This window comes from Calonectris borealis, chromosome 27 (genome assembly GCF_964195595.1).
Source record: "Calonectris borealis chromosome 27, bCalBor7.hap1.2, whole genome shotgun sequence".
Classification (NCBI taxonomy): domain Eukaryota; kingdom Metazoa; phylum Chordata; class Aves; order Procellariiformes; family Procellariidae; genus Calonectris; species Calonectris borealis.
In genome coordinates, this window is record NC_134338.1 from 2938786 (window position 1) to 2959847 (window position 21062).

Here is a 21062-nt window from a genome sequence, read left to right on the forward strand (position 1 = left end):
AAATTTCACCGAGGCAGCAGCACGGGCCGGGTGAAGCACCGGGGGTTTTGCTGCTGGAGTAAATTGCTCACGGCTTCCCCTGCCTACCCCGACTGCATGGACAGGGTTTTAGGATGGAAAAGGGGACGTGTCCTGGAATATCAAGTCCAGGTGAGGAGGATGCAAAGGCTAGAAAAGCCCTCGGTGGGGCTCAGCGAGGGGCTGGGCTGAGAAAACCAAATCGATGGCAGAGAAAATAAAATCAATGGCAGAGAGGGGAGGAAGAGATTACAGCGCAAAGCCCCAGACAAATGGAGAGCGCTTTAATCTGATTAGGGAGTTATTGTCGTTATTGTATTATGCTGATTATAAATCATTTAGGAGCAGAGCTAATCAAAACAGAGATTTGTTCAGAGCTTTAAGGGTCGCTACCTCCAACAAACGCCCCTGCCCCTCTCCCCAACCACCCTCCGGGAGAGAAGGCAGAGCTGCATCCCGGGGCCAGGGGCACGGACCAGGGATGCAGCCCCTGCAGAGAAAGCAGGGAGGATCCCAGGGGAAGGCTGGGCTGGCAAGGCTCGGAGGGGCAGAGCAAGGAAAGAGGGGTACGGGCATCTCCGGGATGGGGAAATAGGGAAGGAGTGAGCTCACCGAGCAGCCCGGTGGGGATGCTGCCCACGGCCAGGAGACGATGCTCCTGGGGCCGGGGCATACCGGGACCATTTTTCCCCCCTGCTCTGCGCACCTTGTCAAGGCAGCTCCTTTTTTCATTACTGTCTCCTCGGATTAGAGATGTGTTCATTTTGCAGCGCGTTCGCCGCTCGGCGGCCGAATCCCAGGCGCCACGGTGCAGCTACAAACTGCATTAGCGTCTCGCCAAGGAGGCCCTAATACTATTAGGAGGGAGTCATTATAGGTGCTAAATGACAAGCCCCTAATCAGCCCCGGGATTTATGTCAATCACGTTCCCTGCGCAGGGCGGAGCAGGGCCCTTCATTCAGAAAAATTGCCTAATTGGGAGGGTCTGGATTCTCTTCGCTTGTCTCGTTTCTGGAGCTCTGGAGCTCCCGGCTGCCTTCTCGGGATGGGGAATAAACGAAGCTGATGACAAGGTGCAGGACGAGGAGCCGGGAGGTGGTGACTGTGGCCACGGGTTGGAGCTATGGCCAACTCTTAACTCCATCCAGCCTGCTTTTTCTTTCCTTTTCAGTGGCTGGAGAAGTGCAGGACTGGTCATCGCTGGGATTTTGCAGGGATTGCATCAGTCCAGACTCTGCTTAGGACTGTACAGGAAAATAGGTGGGAAAAAGGAGGCTGTTTTTCCATTTTCCCACCCCTGCATGGATGCCCTTAAAGAGCTGGGCTGCCTTCCTGCCCTTGGCCTCAGCAAAATTAATTGGCAATTACCAGAAGTCCATAAAAAACAGCCTTTCTTGGGGAAGGAAGCTGTAAAAGCCGTGTGTCCGCAGCTGTATTTCCTTCACTCCACATTGATCCCATGGCCTCTGCTGGCCACGGCTCAGCTGCGGGACGATGTGCTCAGCCCCCGCAGACCCACCCGCATCGATCCCGGGGACCTCGGCCAGCCCGCACCCCCTTGCAGCCAGGAGCCCCCTGCTAGCCCTGGGTGCAAATTCCCGGGCTGGTGCCAGCCCGTAGCAGAGTTACTGGTCCTCCCTCTCCTTCCCACTCATTTGGCAATATTTATAATGACGGCTGGTGTGGGGGAAAAAACCCCGTAGCTGCAGCTGCAAGGGGCACATCGCAGCATCAGCAATCCCCCCAGCACCGAAACGCCCCCGGGCAGGGCACCGAGGGGTGCCTGGCTGGAGGCAGGGTTTGGGGAGCATCCTTCTGCGGGATGAAGGAGGGCACGGCTGGACTCTCCCACCGGGATGCGCTGAGGCCAACGTGATGCCCCGTGAGATTGGAGAGGCTGACGTTCCAGAGAGAGCGTGCGTGCAAAGCCTGGACTAAAAGAGCAGCCAAATGTGCTGCTTGGGCCTGAAGGAGATGAGGAGGGCTGGTGGCCAAGGGCGTGGAAAGGCAATTGCCTTCTGGAAAGGCAGTTTGCTGCTGGGTTTGGTCCAGGGCATCACTGTTCTTACGGGACGGTGATCTCTGCAGTGCCGGTGGTCTCGCTGGGCTGTGGAGGGTAATGGGAGCACGGGGAAGGGTTCCCACACCCCGCCGTGAGCCTGAAATCCCCTCCGTGTCATTTTCCAGCGCTGAATATTTGACGAAGGCTAAAACACCGATAAGCTGTATTACAGCAGCGCTGCACGGAGCCCGGGAGAGCGTTTTAGCTCTTTGGATATTGCATGCTACTCCTACCCTTTCATTACAGGAATCCCAGGAAAGGTATCGGCTGGACCCTAATGATGGCAAAGGGGGGGATGCGGCCAGAGCCCCAGTTTCAGAGTCCTGCCGGCTGCTGCCGTGTCCCTGCCCGCTCGCTCCCCTGCAGCCGCAGAGCTGTCACGGGGTGGCTTGCATTTAGAAGCCTAGATTGAATCCAGAGATTTTTAAAAGCCCTCAGCTCCCATATGTCTCTGCTGCAGCGGATGCGTTTAGTACGTTCCCTTCGCCTTAATACGCACTGTTTGAACAAAAATAACGCTCTGTATGTTTTACAGTGCTCCTCCGCACGCAGATTTTGTCAGGACTGCAATATAAATATCCCCACCAGCCTCCCAACACCCACCTGCCCAGACTGATGCTTAGGCAAGACAATGTAAAAATACACCCTCCGTGCTGATCTGCTGCTGACGGCAACAATAAAGCAGCAAACGAGGCTGCTAAAACCTGCCCTTCCCCGGCCAGGTCGGTGCCCAGAAAGGGTCTGCTCCCTCTGCGGCTGCTGCAAGGGTTTGCCGAGGGGACCCCGGGGTCCCCGAGCAGCCCCGGTGCTTGTGTTACCATCACCGTGGCACGGGGCACGTGTAGCCGGTTATTAAAAGCCATTACCCGGCCGGTGTCACGCTGTCCCCTGCAGAACAGCCACCTTTCCCGGGGACTTATCTCATTAGAAAAGGAGCCAGGAATCGGTTGAATTTCCACCCTGCTGCTCTCAGTTATCTCTGCAAAAGGGGAGCCAATTACCAGCAGCTGGTGAGAGCCTACAATTATTATTAATTTCAAACAAAGCATATGCTTTGTGTTAACAATCCTCCGTGGTGTGGCAGAAGGGCCAATACCATCCAGATGGCTCAACGTGCAGTGGGAATGATTAATGCACGGCTCTGCTGCCTCGCCGCAGGGGCCGTGCCACGGTGCCCGCCGTGCCCGGCACAGGGTGAGCCGGCAGCAGGAGCTCGGCACAAGGTGACAAGCAGCACCGATCGCTGCTTATAATCAAAGAAAAGCCCTGAGCTAACGTCCTCCCGGTGTCCCCGCAGACAGGACCGGGGTGCAGGGATGCTGGCAGCCCCGGAGAGCCGCGGGTCTGGCAGCAAGCTCCCCCAGAGGTGATATACGTATATTAAGGAAGTATAAGTATACTAATATAAGTATCCTAAGGAAGGTTTAGTTCCCAGGCTGGCGAGAGACCTGCTGTCCTGACAGACGAAGGCGAAGCAGCTCCTGCTGCTCAGCCCCGTGGGATGCTAAAGCCCGGTGCTCTCCCTGCCTGGTCTCAGCTCCCCGCAGGCAGACTCCCTTGCTGGGTTTATGTTGGAATAGAGGATGAATCATCTTCCTTTCTATCCCAGGCCTGGCCTGCACATGGAGATGGATGGGAAGGCATTTTCCAGCTCGGCTCGAGGGTTTGCAAAGGCCTGAGCTGTCTGCGAGCACTTTGGCACCCAGGACCGCAGAGCACGGGAGCACGTTAAGTGCTGCTTTGCTTCCTTAACTCGCTGTGCGAAATTACACTGATAGGTGTTAATGCCGAGTTCAGAGCAGCGTTTCCTCTTTGAAATGCAGCAATTGCATCCAAAAGAGCTGGTGGGACAATAAAGAAAGGTTTCTATTTTTACTGGGCAGCAGGAGCTGGTGCCATGGGTTGCCTTTGCACGGAGGTGCTGCTTGACTCGGCTGACCCCGGGTGGGCTCAGTCCAGCACCCTGCCCTGGAGAGCACGGACGGGAGCAGATATTCAGGGAAAAAAGGTCTTTTCACAGCAGCGGGGCCTCATTTGGACATGGATCCTCCGCCAAGGGGTTTCTCCTTTGGGTCTGTCTGGCCTCATCTTGCAGCGAGACCCTGGTTCTTGGGAAGAGCTGGTTTGCAAAGCTGTTCCATGGGTCCCCCCGCATCACGCTTTACTTCACCCTTTGGCGAGATCAGTAGATGAAGGTCCTTGGAGGGCTCCAGAGATCCCGCTGGATTAACACGATCCCACATCTGCCAGCATGGAGCATCTCCTGCCTGAAGAGGGATAACAAGAGATGACGCTCAGACTCAGTCCCCTACCCAGGGGGGACCCGGCGAGCCTTTGCCCTGGCAGGAGGGTGCCAGCATCCCTGCCTCAGCCCCAGGGGCCCCGGGAAGCAGGTGGCAGGAGCAGCAGAGTTTCTTTAAATCCCACGACTGGAATCGGGAGCGAAGCATCTCCAGGGGAGAGGGGTAAAAATAGCTGCTGCTCTGTGTCAGCGACAGGAGCGCGGGAGGTAGAGCAGCCGGGGGGTTTATCGAGGGCAGGCTGCGAACGCTCGGTTATAAATAGGAGTAATTACTTGAGTGGGGGCATGGCACTTAATGAGGGGTTGGGGCTGACACCAGCACTGTGATTGCACGATGCCTCCCAGCACGGGGTGGAGGAGCGATTTGTACCATGGCCCAAAGCCTTACGGGAACGAAGGAGCCCCGGGACGCAGCGGGTGCCATCGCTGCGTGTCCCTGGGGACACGGCAGTGCCCGGGAGGGCAGGAGCATCGCGGGGAGGAGGGCTGCTTCGTGCCAGGGCTGGGGAAGGAGAAATGCTCGCGTCTTAATTACACTCCTTGTCAGCGGAGCCGATACCTGGTGACTGAGTCATTGTGTCCAGGAGCTGCGGGCAACACTTAATTTTAATTAAAACTTGTGGCCACAGCTGCCTGAGCTTTCTGCATGGGCAATGGCAAGGGCTCTGCTAGGGAGGCTTTTCACCCGAGAAAAGCCAGCTCTTGTATCCCCTATGCCCTTCGCATCCCTCCCGCGCCTTCCCTGGGTTAGCCCCGGAGATGTGCAGGCAGGCTGCAGAGTGCCAAGACCTCTGGTTTCCCCCCCAAGGCTGCTCCAACGAGGAGAGCGAGGGATGGAGAGAGGAGGAAGGAGCGAGGACAGGAATAAAGCACCAGGAGGGAGAAGAGGGCTTGGGAAGAGGCAGCGTGTGGGGCAGGTACCTGGAGGGAGGACAGGCAAGAGGGGCAGATCCGAGGGGTGGGATGGGGCAGCCCCGGCTGCCTCCTGCCCCTCACCCCGGCATCCTGCCGGCAAAGCCGCTCCACCTCAGTGCATAAGGGGAACGACCTGCCTTTGTTGCAGTCACATAAAATACACATTTGAGTGATAATGGGGCGAGAAGCAACTGAGCACAATCTCGAAGAAATATTGGTGCATTAGAAGATAACAGAAGCTGCTGCAGCTGGTTAAGAGATGGCAGCAGCGGAGCCCTTTCCCTGGCAGCAGGTTCCCCTGCCCTCCACCCCCTCCCTGCCCTCCGGAGGGGGATCCCGGGAGGCAGCCGGGATGCTCGGAGCAGGCAGAGGCTGAGAGGTCTGGGGCTCCGCTCCTCGCCCTCTTGCAGATCTAGGCTAAGCACGGGAAAAAATTAATTGCACCAAATTTCCAAGGCGTGGGGTCCCAAGACCCCTGAGCCCAATCCCCCTTAGCCCTGGGTGGCACGAGAAGAGAGAGCACGGGGCAGGATCAGCCCTGGTGCAGGCAGAGCTGAGGGCAGCTCCCATTCCTGCTGACCCAGCCGGGGATTTTGATTCATGGCCTCATCGATACCGTGTATTTATGCATAAGGAAGTAATAATGGAGACGAAGCAAAGCTGTCCTCTCCGCCAGCACTCGGTGGGATTTATGGAGTGCAGCCAGCTCGCCTGACCTTTCGGGCTCTCCTGCCATGTCCCGCAGCGCTCAGCACTAATTGCTCCCCTGCCCCAGCCGGGGCACATCCCCACACCCAGTGCCATGGGGAGACGGAGGAGCCCAGCAGCGCGGGTAGGGCAGCGCCAGCTTTATCTTTGCTGAACAGCAGCGGATCTGCTCAGGAGAGAGCCGGGGTGGTGTTAAGTTGAGTCTGTGCAACAGCCTCCAGAGTAATTGAGTTAAGAAGTCAATCACTGAGTCACAGATCCACTTTTCCACGAGTTCTGCGCTCACGAGCACCCCAGACTCCCTTCTGCTTCCAATTAGCCCGGCTCCCCTGGCCCTGCTGCCAGTATAATCTGTTTTCTCAGCTGCTCGCTGAGACCACATCTTATCCCATCCCCTAAACACACACCCAGCTGCAGACCCCAGGCGATGTGTAGGACCTGATCCTGCCCTGGCTGCTACCAGCACACAGAGCTGCTGCCCCTTCGCCTCTCTCCCCCAGCAGCATCACACTAAGGGAAAAATGTGAAATACCATGACTGGGGCTTTGAATAACCCATGGGCAGAGCCCTTCTTTCTCCACGGGGATAAGGAGTGCCCAGGAAAGGGAGCAGACCTGGTCATGCAATGCTGATCCCATTTACTCCAGGACTCTTCTGCACCATGCAGTCCTGCATGAGCATGGAGGCAGCCGAGGTGCTGCCCTCTGCCCCGATACCCTCTGGTGTCAGGGAGCCGACGTTTGGCATCCCAGGGCTGAAACGGTGCACGGCACCTGAAGGCCAGCACCCCCCTTCTCCCCTTTCAGACCCATTACTGAGGATCTGATTGCCTTTCCCCCCGGTAAGTGCAGTGCTCCCCCCAGCTCACCCTGCAGCTCCTCCGGCATATGCTGTAACCTATGGCGCATTATTGCAGCCATCATCTCTTTACTGTCCCCCAAAGCCCCGTTAGCCATCAGCTCCGGGCCCCTCCACCTGCACTTTAGGACCTTTGCTCCTCTGGGCTAACTGCTCCCCTGGTTCGCTCTCATCAGCGAGTTTCAGGGTTGCTGCACTCTGCTTCCTGGGTTATTGATCCCTAATTCCCCCCCACGGGGGGACCTGCTCTTTTATTGCTTCAGTTTTTTCCCCGGCTGCTCTGTTGCTGCTTCTCTGCAGCCCCCCGTGCCCCAGCAACCCCACACTGCTCCCCGTCTCTGCTGCACCAAACACAGGAGCGTGCATCGCACGAGGGGCCAGGCCTGTGAACACCAGGCTTTTGAGAGCAAACTGAACAGCAAAAAGCAAAGCGTAAAGCTGCTGAGGAGGGACAGCTTAAAAACAAGCATTTCTGGGCAGGTAGCAAGCAGCGTTTTACCTGTACGGTGCAGCGCTGTGAGCTTCTGCTTCAGTCCTGAGCAAGAAGTGCTTTTTCCCTTGCAAAAGAGGAAAAAAATAATGCAACCCACCTTGCCCTGCCCCAGCAAAGCCCAAAGCCAGCCCTCTCCCCCCGCCGGGCTTTTATTGCCTCCCCAGCTCATCGGTCCCAGCTGGGGGGCAGCTCTTTTCCCACAGCTGGGATTTGGCCGCTGTAACCGAGCGCACCCAGCCCAAAAGCGGCTCTGAGCTGATGTACCTACAGCAGAGATATAGATTAATGACTCCAGGTTTTTGTAGTCATCCTTTCGTAAGTGCAAGGAGTTCTAGGACAGGAGAAAGACTCTGCTGACCAAAAAGGCATCGCCAGCCTTTTTAAGGCTTGTGAGCTGTGAAGACTGCTCGTGGTGAATAACTAAGGAAAATGTGATCCTTAAGGGCTTTTTCCCACCCGAGCCTTTGTGGCCGGCACCTCTGCCCGTCTCCACCCAGCTGCGGTACCCGGGTGCCTCGCATCCGTCAGATCCGCAGCATCCCCGACCCTTTGCTTTTGTAGTTTGTTTGTTTGTTTGCGCTTGCCTGTCAGCTCCCCTTCCACCGGCATCCCAGATGAGAGCAGATTGCATGCTAATAAATTCTGGATTGGCAGCCGCACCCGGAGATGGGGAAAAGCCGCTTGAATTACAAAGGGAGCTTCGCTTCTGCACCTGGAGTTGCTTCTCAGCCCGAGTTTCCTCTCTGCGGGCAGCGATGCTGAGCCCCGGGGCCACTGCGGGCAGTGGCGGAGGCAGGGGACGGGCAGGGAAGGCAGGAGGTGGGATGCAGGGAGCGGGATGAAAGAGAAGCGGGTGATGGGACTTGGACCATGATAACGACGTTCACACTGCAAACGGCCTGGCTATACCCCGTGCCCGTATGTGCACGTATGTTGCCGCCTGTGTCCATGGCACGTGCAGCCACCCCAGCCCAGGTCACTCCGAGATGCTTCCCCGGGGCCCCGCCAGCACCCGGGATCCAACAGCAAAGATTAGGGCTGTTTCCTTTTCTTCCGCGAGGAGTGTAATCCCCCCTTTGAAAGGCGCATCCTCCGCTTGATGCTTCCTGACATTAATATTATCATCTCCAACCAGCCGCAGAGCCCAGCTGTCGCCTGCGATTAGGGCGCTGACACAGATCGGTGCAAGATTTCACAAGCGTCTCATTACCAGTGACTCCGGTTCTGCACGGCTTATATAACTCATCTTGCATAAACCTGTCACCGGCGGGAGCTGCGCCGCCGCTCAGCCCCCGTGCATGCTGATGAGGGGTGGCCGAGGGTGGGACGAATGCTGCTGAGCCCCCCCCCGTCCCCGCAGCACTGAGCCCCCTCCGGCTCAGGTCCTTGCAAGGAGGTTTTTCTTCCTCCTGTACCTGCACCGTGCACCGTGCACTATGGGATGGCAGACTGGTTACACTGGAATGGCAGCATCTTCCAGGGGTATGTTGCAGGTCTGGGAGGAGTGAAAAGCCCCCGGACCCCCCCCCCAGCATCCCCAGCATCCCGGCTTTACTGGAGAGCTGTGGGTGGAGGGGCTCCTGCAGTGAAACACAACCCGCTCCGAAAACAGCCCCCAGCGGGGCCGGGGCCAGGGCACGCTGAGCCGCTCGCTAATGCTCTCGCCCGTCCTAATTGCACAGGCAGGGGAGAACTTAGGAGGCAGAATGTAATTACCGTGGCTGGAGCCGGGCCAGGGCTTTGCGGTGAGCGCGGGGACTCTTTCAGAAAGCGCTGTGGGTTCATTAATGGCCTCAAAGAGGCAGGAGCTCGCTGTTCGGTGGTGGTGGGGTGGGTTTTTTGTGCGTGGCTCATCGGAGAGCTGCTGCCTCCAGCAGCACGGTGGCTCCCGAGCTCTGCCGCACGGCTTCTGCTCCGCTCGCCCTGCACGGGGACCTGCGGCACCGCTGGCCTTGCACCCTGCGCTGGGGACCAGGATGCCTCCCGATGCAAAGCTCCCTCCCCACCGCTCTGCTGTAAAGGGAGGGTGTAAGGGAGGGTTTTTCCCAGCTCTCTTCATTCCTGCTCATCCGCACTTTGCAGATGCAGCGTCCTGGGGGCTGTGGTGCAGGCACGCAGTCTCCGAGAGCAGGATCAAGCACTGTCGCTGGGTGCTCACACAGAACAGGATTTGTCCCCCAGCTCTGGCAGCTTGCATGTGGGATTCAAGCCTAATGCAGTAACATATGCACGATTACAGGGCCTTTCCACTGTGCAAAAGCACCAGGGTGACAACCCATCCTGGCAAGGCTGCTGGCATCCCCTCCCTGCATCCCCCGCTGCGAAGTCAAAAGCCACTTTCAGGTCCCCGTGCACCCCATTGCTTTGAAATGGAGGTCCCAGGCCCCGACAGGGACCGGGAGGATGGCGGCTGTGCTGGGTGACCCGGCGTCAGGCGCGGGGCTCGAGGGGTCCCGCTCCTATGCCACGGCTGCAGAAACCCCCCTGTGTGGCTCCAGCCCTTGCCCTGGCAGGAGCAGAGCTCGCAATGTGACCCTGGTCCCCGAAGGGCTCATCAGCGATGCCAGCAGAAATGCGTCGCCTCCCTGCAATTAATCAGAGGAGCTATTTGTAAATGAAGACAACCGCTGCTCATCAGCTGGAAAACGCCTCTGCCGTTCCTCTCGCCAGGCGTTAGCCGGTAAGCCGAGAGCGGCAGACAATTAAAATGAGGTGTCTTGGATTTCTCTCGCGGCTGGGTCTTTTTTCCCCTGTTTTCAAACATTTCCAGTTTAAACCTTCCCCCTGTGTTCCCAGCCCATGTGCTGGGGGGTGTTTTGCTGGCGGCTCCATCTCAGGTGATGCTGAACCCGTACGGTTCCCACAGAGGAGCCCTGTGCCAGGGTTCCTGTCTCGCTATTCCCCCCTTAATCCCTCTCCGCATAGCCGTGCGTGTGTAGCCGTGTGTTTGCCGTATCCGTTACCTGCAACATTTGGGATCAGGCGCCCGGTGAACAAAAGAGCTTCATGAAATCTGAGCTCACCTAGTTGCTATGTAATTATTTCCACGCTACCTAAGCGATAGGTGGGGAATTCATTCTCTCGCCAATACATTTATTGTTCTGAGACACCTTGGTGCCAAAGATGCCAGAGCATGGTTACAATGGACAGAACAGCCTAATTAAGAAGAAATCATTAATGATGAGCCGTGCCTTGCTAGCAAGGGGAGGGGTAAGCTCCGTGTTGGCTCCTCCAAACACTCCCCTTGCCTTGCTCCACACCGGTAGCACCAGTAGACAGGGCACTGGTTTAGCTGCATGCAGAGGTCCCATGCACGCTCCATGGGCATGCACGCTGGTCCTGCCGCCCCGGATTCCTGCTCGCCCTTCCTCTGTGCCCCTCTTTCCCCTCCTGCTCCTCTCGCCCCGACACAGGGAGCAGCATCGCTATTAAAGCACTGATCGTGTGACATCTATTCAAAACACCCGGCCCCGGCCTTATCATTAAATGCAAATGCTGGGGAGTAATTGCTGGCGGTAGCAGCAAGGAGAGAAAAATGACAGTGAGCCCAGGAGCAGCTATTAGATGAGAAAGTGGAAAGTGTAAACAAAATACGGACCATTAGCCTGTAGGAACACTGGCCGTTTTTCCTCTCCTAATGCCTGGCACAGCTGGTGGCTGATGCCAGGGGTTTCTCTTGCATTGCTCGGGAAGGAGACGGCGGAGAAGAGGGGCTGCATTGAATCGCCGTGCCCCAGCACCCGCTGTGCCCCCGGGGGGGCTGGAGGTGGCTGCGGGCACCCTGTGCCGCTCAGGGTGGCAGCGACCCCTCTTCCCGCTCCACTTCGGAAGCAAAACCCCCTTTTCCTTGTGCCCCAGACCTGCCGGCGGGCAGAGATGGAGGCGAGGCGGGAGCCTCCAGCCGCGTCCCCGGCTTAGCCTCGCTAATCTCTGCTTGTCAGCGCCGCCGAGGCTCTGTCAGCTTCCAGCGAGCGGGGCTGAAATCTGCCTGCTAAATCTGACAGGATAATTAAAATCAGGTAGGGAGATGGCTATCAGCTAATTTCTGCGATGCCTTTCCCTCTCCCCGCCTTGGCAGTTCACTCGCCATCCCTCCCTGGCAGTCCCTGCCTCCTCCTCCTCCTCCTCTGAGGAAGCAGATGGGCTCACCAAGGATGCTACGGGTCGTGGGGGCCTCCCTGTGCCCCTCGTCCCCTCCCTGCGCCGTGCAGGGGCCCTTCCAGCCATCTCCGAGGCTCCTCTCCAGCCCTGCCGGGCTGCTGGAGCAAATTCTCCAGGGGAAGGGCAACATTGCAATCAATTAGAGGCATAAAAAAAGATAATTTTATCAATGGAGAAATCCGAGGCAGGGAGGTGGGATTTTCTGTTCTGGGTAATGGGAGCATCATGTCTCCAATTAAAGTTTGGAGGATTCATCTCGGAGCTGGGGCCCGTCACAAGTTGACATTTATTAGGCTGTCAAAGTCAATCTCTTTCAAGAGCTGCTTCCCCAAGCACATCGGATTATGTATCATTTATGCCTTTTCTATCAGGGCACCCAGTGTTGGGTGGGTTTTTTGGTTTACATCTTGTTTTGTTTCCCCTAACAGGAAAGAAACCCAGTGGCACAAGCGGATCCTGTTTCATGAAAGCTATTTCTGATTAATTATCATTATTGCTATGCACAGAAACCTGGAGCAAAGACCAGGGCTTCCTCGCCCTTGGTGCGGTGCAGACACAAGCAGCAAAGAGGCCGGGGTCTCTCCTGGGCAATTGGAGAGCCGGCGGGCTGGCAAGCGAGGGGACACAGGCTGGGAAGCTCTGGGCTGTGCTGGGAATGTGGAACATCCCAAAAACAGGGGTATGGAGGGACGCTGCTGCCCCGGCTGTGCCTGCGCCTTGCTCGAGAGGGATTTCGGCTTTGCCGGCTTGGGATGCAGGCAAAGCTACAGGCTCCCACCTGGAGACCCGCCAGCCTCCCGCTCGCCTTCTGGGTGCTCCAGGGATACAAAGAAGCACGGACCAGCGGATGCTGTCAGTTTAATTGATCATGGCGAGGGCTGGCACCGGCGGCAGCGTCTCCTTACCTGCCGTGTGCGCAGCGGCCGGGTGACAGGAGACTTTGTTGTACTCACACCTCCAGCCAGGACTGTTTTTGCTCCCCTCTCAATTCCAGTGATGCAAGGGTGTTTTTTCTTGATCTCCTTCAATGCATCTGGCAAAGGGGGGGCAAATAAAGTCTCCTTTGTGCCTGCCTGCCAGTTCCGCATCCCAGGGGGGTCGGCTCTGCTCCCCAGCCCGCGCCGGCAGTGTCAGCATCCCCGGGGAGAGGCAGCCGGATTGATGGCTCTGTCTCCTTTCATTGCTCGGCGCCGGGAGAAGAACTATTTTTTATCATCTCTTTTCACTGCTCCCAGCTTCCCTACCTGTGGGAAGGGATGGGAGGGGGTTTAAACTGAGCTTTTATCCCGATCCCAGGATGTGCTTTGAATTCTTTCACCCTGTTTTTCCCCTGTCCCGGCTGCGTGCCCAGCACGTGCGCCCGGGGGCTGGCTCAGCGTGCGCCATCCCGTATCGATCCCTCCTGCCCCTGTCTGAGTCTCTCTGTCCCGGTGATTTATCAGGCTGGTTTGGAGATGGGAATGTGGTGTCTCTCACTGAGCCTGACCCTCTTTAGCATCCCTGGGGAGGCTCCACGGAGCGGGAGCGGCGTGTGGGTCCTTAATGGTCCATGCATGGGGGGCACATCCTCCCCCAGCAGCAAAACCACCCGCATCCCAAGGCTGGCTGGAGGCTCCCCCCTGCCTGGGTGCTGGGGATGAGGGGGGTCCAGGGCTGAGCCCCCCAGGGGACCAGGACTCACGAGCCTCTGCCGTCCGCAGCACCAGCCCTTGCCTGCCGCTGCGAATGAGCCTGGTCAGATGCCCTGTTACTGGAATTCAGCCTCCTCGGAGCTGCCTGGACAGGGTTATTACAGGATATTATACAGACCATTTGCATGGCCACCTCCAGGTCATTTCGATCACTTTAAGCTACTTATCTGCCCATTTTCTTCCCCATAATATTTGCCTAATTCGATTACTCTGCAGCCTCAGCATGCTGCAGTGAAATAATCAGGAGATATTACCCAGAGCAAGTCAACTGGATCCACGTTTCCAGCTGCTTCTCTCCCCAGCCAGCTCGTCCGCGGGGCTCTGCGCCCACCCTTGCTCGGGGACACCGGGGACAGCCCCGGGACCCGTCCCCACCGCCGCTGTGCTCAGTGCAAAGGGCAAGGACTCTCTGTGGCCAAACATTACAGCCTGCCTGTCCCCCATCTGTCTGTCCCATCACAGCCCTCTGTCCTTCACCCATCTCACTGCAAACCGAGCCGTTCCCGGCACGCTGCAACCTGTGTCCCAGGACTTGTCCCCTCCTGGTGCTTGGGACTTTGGGCTCCATGAAGCGGCAGCTGGGTTGGCATTTGGCGTGCCCGGGTCGCTGGCAGGGGCTGGCAGGGCAGGACCAGCCTGGTCCTGGCTCTGCGCAGGGGAAAAAGGGCTTTTTGGCCGCCAGCCCTGGGTGCTCGCCTCCGCCCTTGCATCTGTCCAGAAGCAGAGCCCGGAAACGCAGCAGCCTGGGAGGAGAGCCTCGCTGCTCCCAGCCCATCAGCGCCGCCTTTCCCGGAGCACATTACCTACCTGCTAAGCACAGAGCTCGTTTCTGTAATGACCTATTTGCAGAGAATCAGCAGGCTTTGCCCAGGCACCCGCTGGCTCCGAGCCACCCTCCAGCGAGGTGCCAGCCCATGCCCGAGGTGCAGGCACCCACAGCTCTCTCTGGAGGATGCTGATGCTTTCATTTCAGGCCAAACAGGAGGGTTTGGACACCAAAGTCCTGGAGCTGAGCGGGAGCTGGGCTGCAGGGAGGGGAGGTGATGCTGCTGCAGAAAAAGTTGCTCCCAACTGATCCGTGTCAATGGTTTTTGGGGCAGGCAGGAGGGTCAGATGCCGGTGGGAGGAGGACCAAGGGCAAGCCAAGGGGAGAGGAGAAGAGGCTGAAGCATGGAGAAGATGGGCGAGGGGGTCTGCTGGCCCTCCCCAGCCAAAGGCCCTTGACACGGCTTGGAGCTGGAGGAGCCAAATCTGCTTCCAGGCTTGTTTCAGCCATGGCAGCTCCAGGGGGAGCCCTGGCAGGCCAATCAACACCAGGCCGCTAACGAGAGGCTTTGAGTTAATTGGCAGAAGCGGCTGCCTAAATGAAGATTCAGTATGCGCAGGAAGAGCTGGGGAATGGCCTGTTTTCGGAGCTGGGCACATCCAGTTTGTGCCTGCAGCAGCCTTGGGAAACTCAATTAAGGCGCCTCTGGCTTTTCTAATCAAACCCACCCCCGTCTCCCCACAGGGCTGGGAGCGGGGCGCAGGCAGCATGGGCAGCGGGGCCATGCCTGGGCGCTGGCTCCGGCAGCAGGATGGAGATGCCATGGTGGGAGCGTGCACCTCCCCGAGGAGCAAGGGCAGATCAGCACCTTGCTGAGCTGGTTTGAGCCCGGCAAACTCCATGTAAGAACTTGCCTGGCTCCTGAAATACCCAGCTCCATGGCTCCGGGGACCCTCAGCCTGTCTCCCTGCTTTCAGCCCTCCTGCACACCTCCCCTGCCCCTTCCCGAGGCAGAAAAGGATGCAGGAGCCCCTCCAAGGCGCCGGAGCCCGAAGCTTTCCTCCAGCACATGCATGGGGACGCACTTCTGCAGCTCTCCACGGAGAGGTCGGGACGCGGAGCCGAGCCTGGGGATGCTCAGCCAGCTCCCGTGCCCACGCCACAGCCTGCAAGCCCCAAGGAAACAGCAGCGGCACATTAGACGACTTGAAATCCAGCACCCCCAAGGAGCTGCCATGGGCACCGAAGGGGAAAGCTCTCTGCTCCCGGAGAGAAAGGCATTTCGGGGGGCCCTGCGCGTGCAGCTCTGCCGTGCAGCACCGCGCTCGCCCCCCACCATGGGCTTAATAGGGAGCGGCAGATTTACGGTGCTGGTTAACAGACCCTGACCCGGCTGGCTGCGGGGCGGCATTGCCAGCTTCGCAGCCGTTCGAGGGCCTCCATCCATCCCTCTCTTGGCGGAGAGGTGCCAGCTGTACCTGCCACGCGGGGCCGATGGGTGATGGAGGCAGTTTTGCTGCTCGGTGCCAGGTTCAGGAGGGTTTGCTCCACTTGGAAACGTGGGTTGGTGCCTGGGACCAGCCCAGCAAGGTGCTGGGCATTGCTAAGCTGATCTGCCCCACCAAAGCCTCAGAACCCCCCCGGGGTTTGGGCTTGCGAGTTTGTACACACTCACGAAATGCAAACCCTTTTCACCAGGTCCTCGGAGCTGCAGCGGTTTGTTGCTGGGTGGTGGGTGGCCAACACCCCTCGCCCTGCATCCCTGTGCAGTGGGGCTCACGGCATCCCGGGGGATTTCTCCTGTCCACCTCGGGTGCAGGATGAGCCCCCGCAGAGCCAGGAGTGCTGCCGTGCCCCGGTTAACCAGGAGCGCTGCCGCTGAAGAAAAGAATGGGCTAATCCTGCCCGCTCTGCAGAGGTGGCTGAGCCTTCTGCATGCTGGTGCCAGCGCTGCTGGACGTGCTTTTAACAAGCCCTGCTTTCAACCCCAAGTTTGCATCCACCTCCCCTCCCCAGCGCTCCCCGCGCCGAGCACGAGGGCTCTTCTCTGCGCGTCTGCCGGGGCAGGCAGCGACACTCCGCCGGAGGCGGCTGCGTTTCCCGGCTTTCACAGCTTATTAGTATTTTGTTATTATTATTTGGCTTATAAATAAAAAATGCATGCGCTCCTTTGCAGAGAGGTAGAGGGGTTCCTGGAAGAGAGAGGCTTTTTTTTTTTTGATGGTGCTTGAAACGGCTTTCCCAAGGGAGGCTCGCTTTGAGCTGGTAGGATCTGCTTCTCAGAGAGGGTTTTGATTATTTGGAGTATTATCATTGTTCTTTGCACCCTCTTATCCTCCTCGACATTCCTCAGAGGTACCGAGGAGTAAATGACAGCGAAACGTGTACTCGGTCTGGTTTGCAAACGCCGTGTGTGTCCGTGCCTGCGCAGACGAGCTCCGGGGTGCGGAGGCATTGCTCTGCTAAAAGGGAAGCATTTCTCCGGGGCTTTCTCTAAAAGGGATCCCCTGCCCAGCGCCTCTGGTGATGCTGGGCCAGGGTGCCCTGCTCGGATGGAGATGGGGATGGGCACCTCGGGCTCTTCCCCAGGGTGGGAGCCTGCAGCTGGAGCTCCTCTGCGCTCGGCCGAGCTCTCCCTTGCTGTCTTGGGTCTTCCCAGGAATTGCATGGGGATTATTTTCCCCTGCAACCACCCCTGAGAGCAACCCCAAGGAGCAGGAGAAGCAGCTCCCAGCAGCCGAGCAGCAGCACCAGGGATTTGTCCCACCAAGGAAGAGGAAGGCTGGGACCAGCAATAGCCCCCGGTGCTCCCTGGGGCCAGCACACATCTTTCCTGCCTGCATTTAGGAAGGAATCACCTTCATTAAATGCTGCTCACCCCTCTAGGATCTGGGGAGCCGTACCCAAGCTGTGCTGGCCCGGGCAGCATCCAGCACTAACAATATTTCAAGGAAAGAGAGCACGGCGTGGGGCCGGGAGAGCTGCCTTGCCCCCGCAGCCCCCCAGCTCCCACCCGGAGCAGAGGTCCTCGCTTCCCTCGCCCCGTATCCTGCCTTGCAGCGCTGCAAATGTTATTAATGCACATAAAAATATCTGTAATTAAGCTTGGCTTCCAATGCCAAGGAAAATGAAAGCAGTAAATCCCAGGGAGGAGGAGGGGGAAGCAGCTGGCTGGAGCTGTGCTCGGGGTCGCTGCCTCGGGAGCACGGACCCCCACCCCTGCCGCAGCCCCCCCGGGCATGGACAGCCCCTTGGCAATGTCCCCTTGGCTCCCTGTCACCCCAGAGCTGCCTGCAGACATCTGGAAGGTGTTTGCGTGTGAAACATGGTGCCATGAGGAGCAAAAGCTAGCTGCAGGGAAAAACTGGCTGCAAGTGCCTTGGCCGGAGTGAAAAAGCCTGGAGTGACAGGTAGTGATCAGCCCGGGAGAGGATGCTCCTGACATCAGTCTGGGAGGAGGGCGATGCTATAAATACGCCTGCTGACACAGCAAGCAGGGCTCGGCGTGGAAGAGAGAGACAATAAAAAGAATCAAGGGACTTGGGGATATTGCCAGGGACCCGAGGGGCAAGTCATGACAGCGGAGCAGGGAATGGCTTTGGACATCTCCTGCGATGTTTTCCCGGGGATCTGTCCCCTGTGCATGCTCCGATGTCTAACAGCAGGGTTGCACCTTCTGCTACAGCCTTTCCCGCGGCTGCAGATCCGAGCTCTCCCGTCTATCCCCCGGCCTGCTTTATGAAATGTGTGGGCTTTCTTCACTATCTTCCCAGCCCGACAGCCGAGGCAGCGTTTGCCTGTGGCTGCCAGGCTGCCGGGGAGGTGGGAGGGCTGCCAGATGCTGGCAGGGAGCGAGCATCCATGTCTGCATGGGATGGGGAACCTCGCCTGGCACATAGGGACCCCTCTCCAGAGGATGCAGAAACATCTGGAGCACACCTGCAGCAAAGCCTGTCTTCTCCCATTCCTCCCAGTCCCCCCGCACCGGTAGCAAAGGACCCTGCATCCCACCCTGATGGCATGCCAGATGTGACAAGGGGAGGGCCCCACAACCTCTGCACCGCTCGGGGCAGAGAGAAGGCAAAGCTGCTCCTGAAGAAGGCAGCGTCTCCCCGACACCCCCCGCCTGCCACCGCCACCACCACGGCTTTCCTAACGGAGCGATTCCTCCTTTCCTGCCGTGGGAATCGCAGCGGAGTTGCGCTGTGCCGGCAGTTAGAAATACCCGGTGACGGCAGTGGGCTTGCTGAGATTTCATTGCCCTTTCCACCCGCTGCTTTGATTTTTCCCCCAGTTACCTCCTCCTCCCCCTCGATCAAACCATTTCGGCTCTCCTGCCCTCCCTCGTACCACAGAGAAAGGGAGACACCCTGTGTGCGCGTCTCTGGTTTCCTCCTTGCCATCCCTTCGGTTGCTTTTATCCCTGTCTTTGCTTCTTTCGCAGGATTTAAATTACCCTAACAGTTCATAAAGCCACCCAGCTGCTATTTCAAGCTCCCAGGGCCCAGCTGAGGTTCCAAGGTTCCAAGATGAACCTTGCAGAGGTTCATCTTGGACGGAGGGAGGAGCGGCCAATGCTGCTTTAGAAAAGGGTGTGTTTGGGAGCAAAGACTGAAGAATACCCTTTTAAATGGCATCAAAATCTGGGATTGTGCCTGCAGAGACACATCGAGCATCGTTTGCACTTCAGCAAAGCCATCAAATTAGGAAAGGGGACAGGGAAGAGCTGGCATTCCCAAAATTTCAGATGGCACAAAGCACCCTGACCCGGCCGTTCTGCTCCCCTGCCCTCGGCGCAGCTGGGTTGTGGTTATCAGCAGCTTCACCGAGGTTTTCGGTGGCCAACCCTGGGCTCCAGGCTCCATCTCCAGCCCAGCCGCTGCGTGCTGGACCCTTCTCTGGCAGAAGCCTTCCTTCTCGGGCTCCCCTTCCCCTTTGTCCCAATGTCGGGAGAGGTTTCAATATGATCCCAAGAGCGAGATTAAGACACAAACCAGGTCAAATGCCGCATATCCTAAACAACTTTTTATTATCAAAAGTAAAAACTAGTGGCGATAGGATAAATCAGAACAAAGATAGAACTCAAGCAAGCATTTGGGACAGAGTTGCAATAGTCATCACCGTGGATCCGCGGCGTCCCGGGGGTCCAAGTCTTTCGGTGTTTCGGCGGTGGGCGGTCGCGGCGGGGTGCCTGGTGGGCGACGCGCCGGGCTAGTCTTGGCAGTCCCTTTTATTCCCGTTCAAGGGCTGTAGTTTCCATGGCCGTGGCACGTTGCTCCGTTCCTGTGCTCAACCCAGCCTTGCACCCAGCGCAGCCCCTGCGAACCGGAGTCTCCGTGGCCTTGCAGCCGCTCTTATCGTATTCAGAGCGATCTTTGGGACAAGTGTTCTACAGTTCAGTCTTCCACACGTATGCAGAGGATGCTTTGCTTAGATAAAATCTTTGAGATAAATGTTCTACAGTTCAGTCTTCCACACGTATGCAGAGGATGCTTTGCTTAGATAAAATCTTTGAGATAAATGTTCTGCAGCTCAGTCTTTCACACGTAGTCAGAGGATTCTTTGCTTAGATGAGCAATCTTTGAGACAAATGTTCTACAGTTCAGTCTCTCACACCCTTACTACCCATCTTGCCTTGAAGCCTTGGCATCTTTGGAGGAGGATGCATGGAGAGGGTCCCCCCAAGGGGAATGGGAACGTGGGGGGATGTGACACCTCCTGGGACCCTGCGTGCGGCGCGGGAGGAGGGGGTTAGCTTTGCCAACAGCCTGGCCGGGCGCCCGCCTGCTTAGCTCGCCCTTCGTGCCCGGGCCGACGCGGGGCCATCTGCCCGCCTGCCGGGCGGCCAAGAGGGTCGGCTGCCAGCGCGGTGCGGGCAGAGGAGGCAGAGGAGGGAAGGGGACCCGCGCCATGCCCAGCCCGGCAGCAGCTCCCCGCATCCCTCAAGGATGCGCGAGCACGTGCTGCAGGGACCCCTGCCCTGCCTGCAGCCAGGACACATCCCTGCTGCCTGCGCTGCCTGCACTGCGAGTGCGCTGATATATGGGAACTTAATGCTGTTTCCTGACGTGGGCCCCAGTCCTGCTAATCCACTTGAGCAGCAAAGGCACGGGAAGCGTCAGCCAAGGATGCCGTATCCACGCCAGCGCTCCCTGCCCCAGCGCAGACCACGGCAATTACTCATTTAACATCCAGGGAGTGGATGGAAATCTCATTCCCCGGGACCGCGGGGGCGGGAGGGGGCCGCCCAGCGCGGGCTCCTGAGCTTTTAGTGAAACTCGATTTGCTTCATTGCCTGATTAGGGCTGAGTGCGTGACACTGGAACCAGCCCTCATTACCCTGCTTTTCCCCACGTCATTCCCAGAGCATCTGAAAAGCCCTTTTTCTCCTCTCTGCCTTTGCTTCCATCCCTGAGCCCTTTGTCTGATGGGAACGAGGAGCTGCTTGCAGATGGAGGGGTCTGTCACTCTGTCCCAGGAGGGTCCTGGGCTAAAATCTGGGGTGTCCCCAGGCTGATGTGCCCAGCAAATCCACCCCGTGGGGCTCCGGGGCTGGGAGCCTCCGCTCAGACACTAAGGAGAGAGCGAAGTATAACAAATACGTTCCTTCACAAGAAAATCCCCAACCGCTTCCCTTTCAGCTCGGCGTCTCGCTCAGGTGCCGTGGGGTTTTATTTAAATGTCAGCTGTAATTTGGGGCTGCGGAGGCTGACGAGTGTGTGAGCATGAGACCTGACAGCTCGCCTCCGTGCGTCCCGAACGGAGCTGGCTGGGCTGATCGTCCCCTCCAAGTGCCACCAGCTGAATTGCCCGTCCCCATTCGGGTCGCTGCAAACTCCAAAAAACTTATCGAGAGGAGGGGAACGGCTGCAGCATCCCCTGAGCAGACCCAGGGGCGTGATGACCCAGCATCACTGATGGCACCTTCCAGCTCCCCAACCCTGGGACACCCCCAAGCACCGGTAAGACTTGTCCCCTGTCCCTGGTCACATTTTAGGGATAACCTGGCTCCGGCTTGGAAATCCCCCGGCAGAGCGGGACCTGCTCCTTCCCGCTGCCCGTGAGCTCGGCGCGGGGCGCGTAGGCAG

General features: G+C 58.1%; 1 long non-coding RNA gene across 1 annotated transcript; it reads right to left on the bottom strand.

Annotated features, from left to right (window-relative positions):
* Positions 1–3928: 3928 nt before the first annotated feature.
* LOC142093666 (uncharacterized) lies at positions 3929–9276 on the bottom strand. The gene is made up of 3 exons (XR_012677488.1): positions 9073–9276; positions 7363–7420; positions 3929–4347 (listed from the first exon to the last, which is right to left on the bottom strand). It is a non-coding gene; the product is annotated as an uncharacterized LOC142093666 (long non-coding RNA).
* Positions 9277–21062: the final 11786 nt, after the last annotated feature.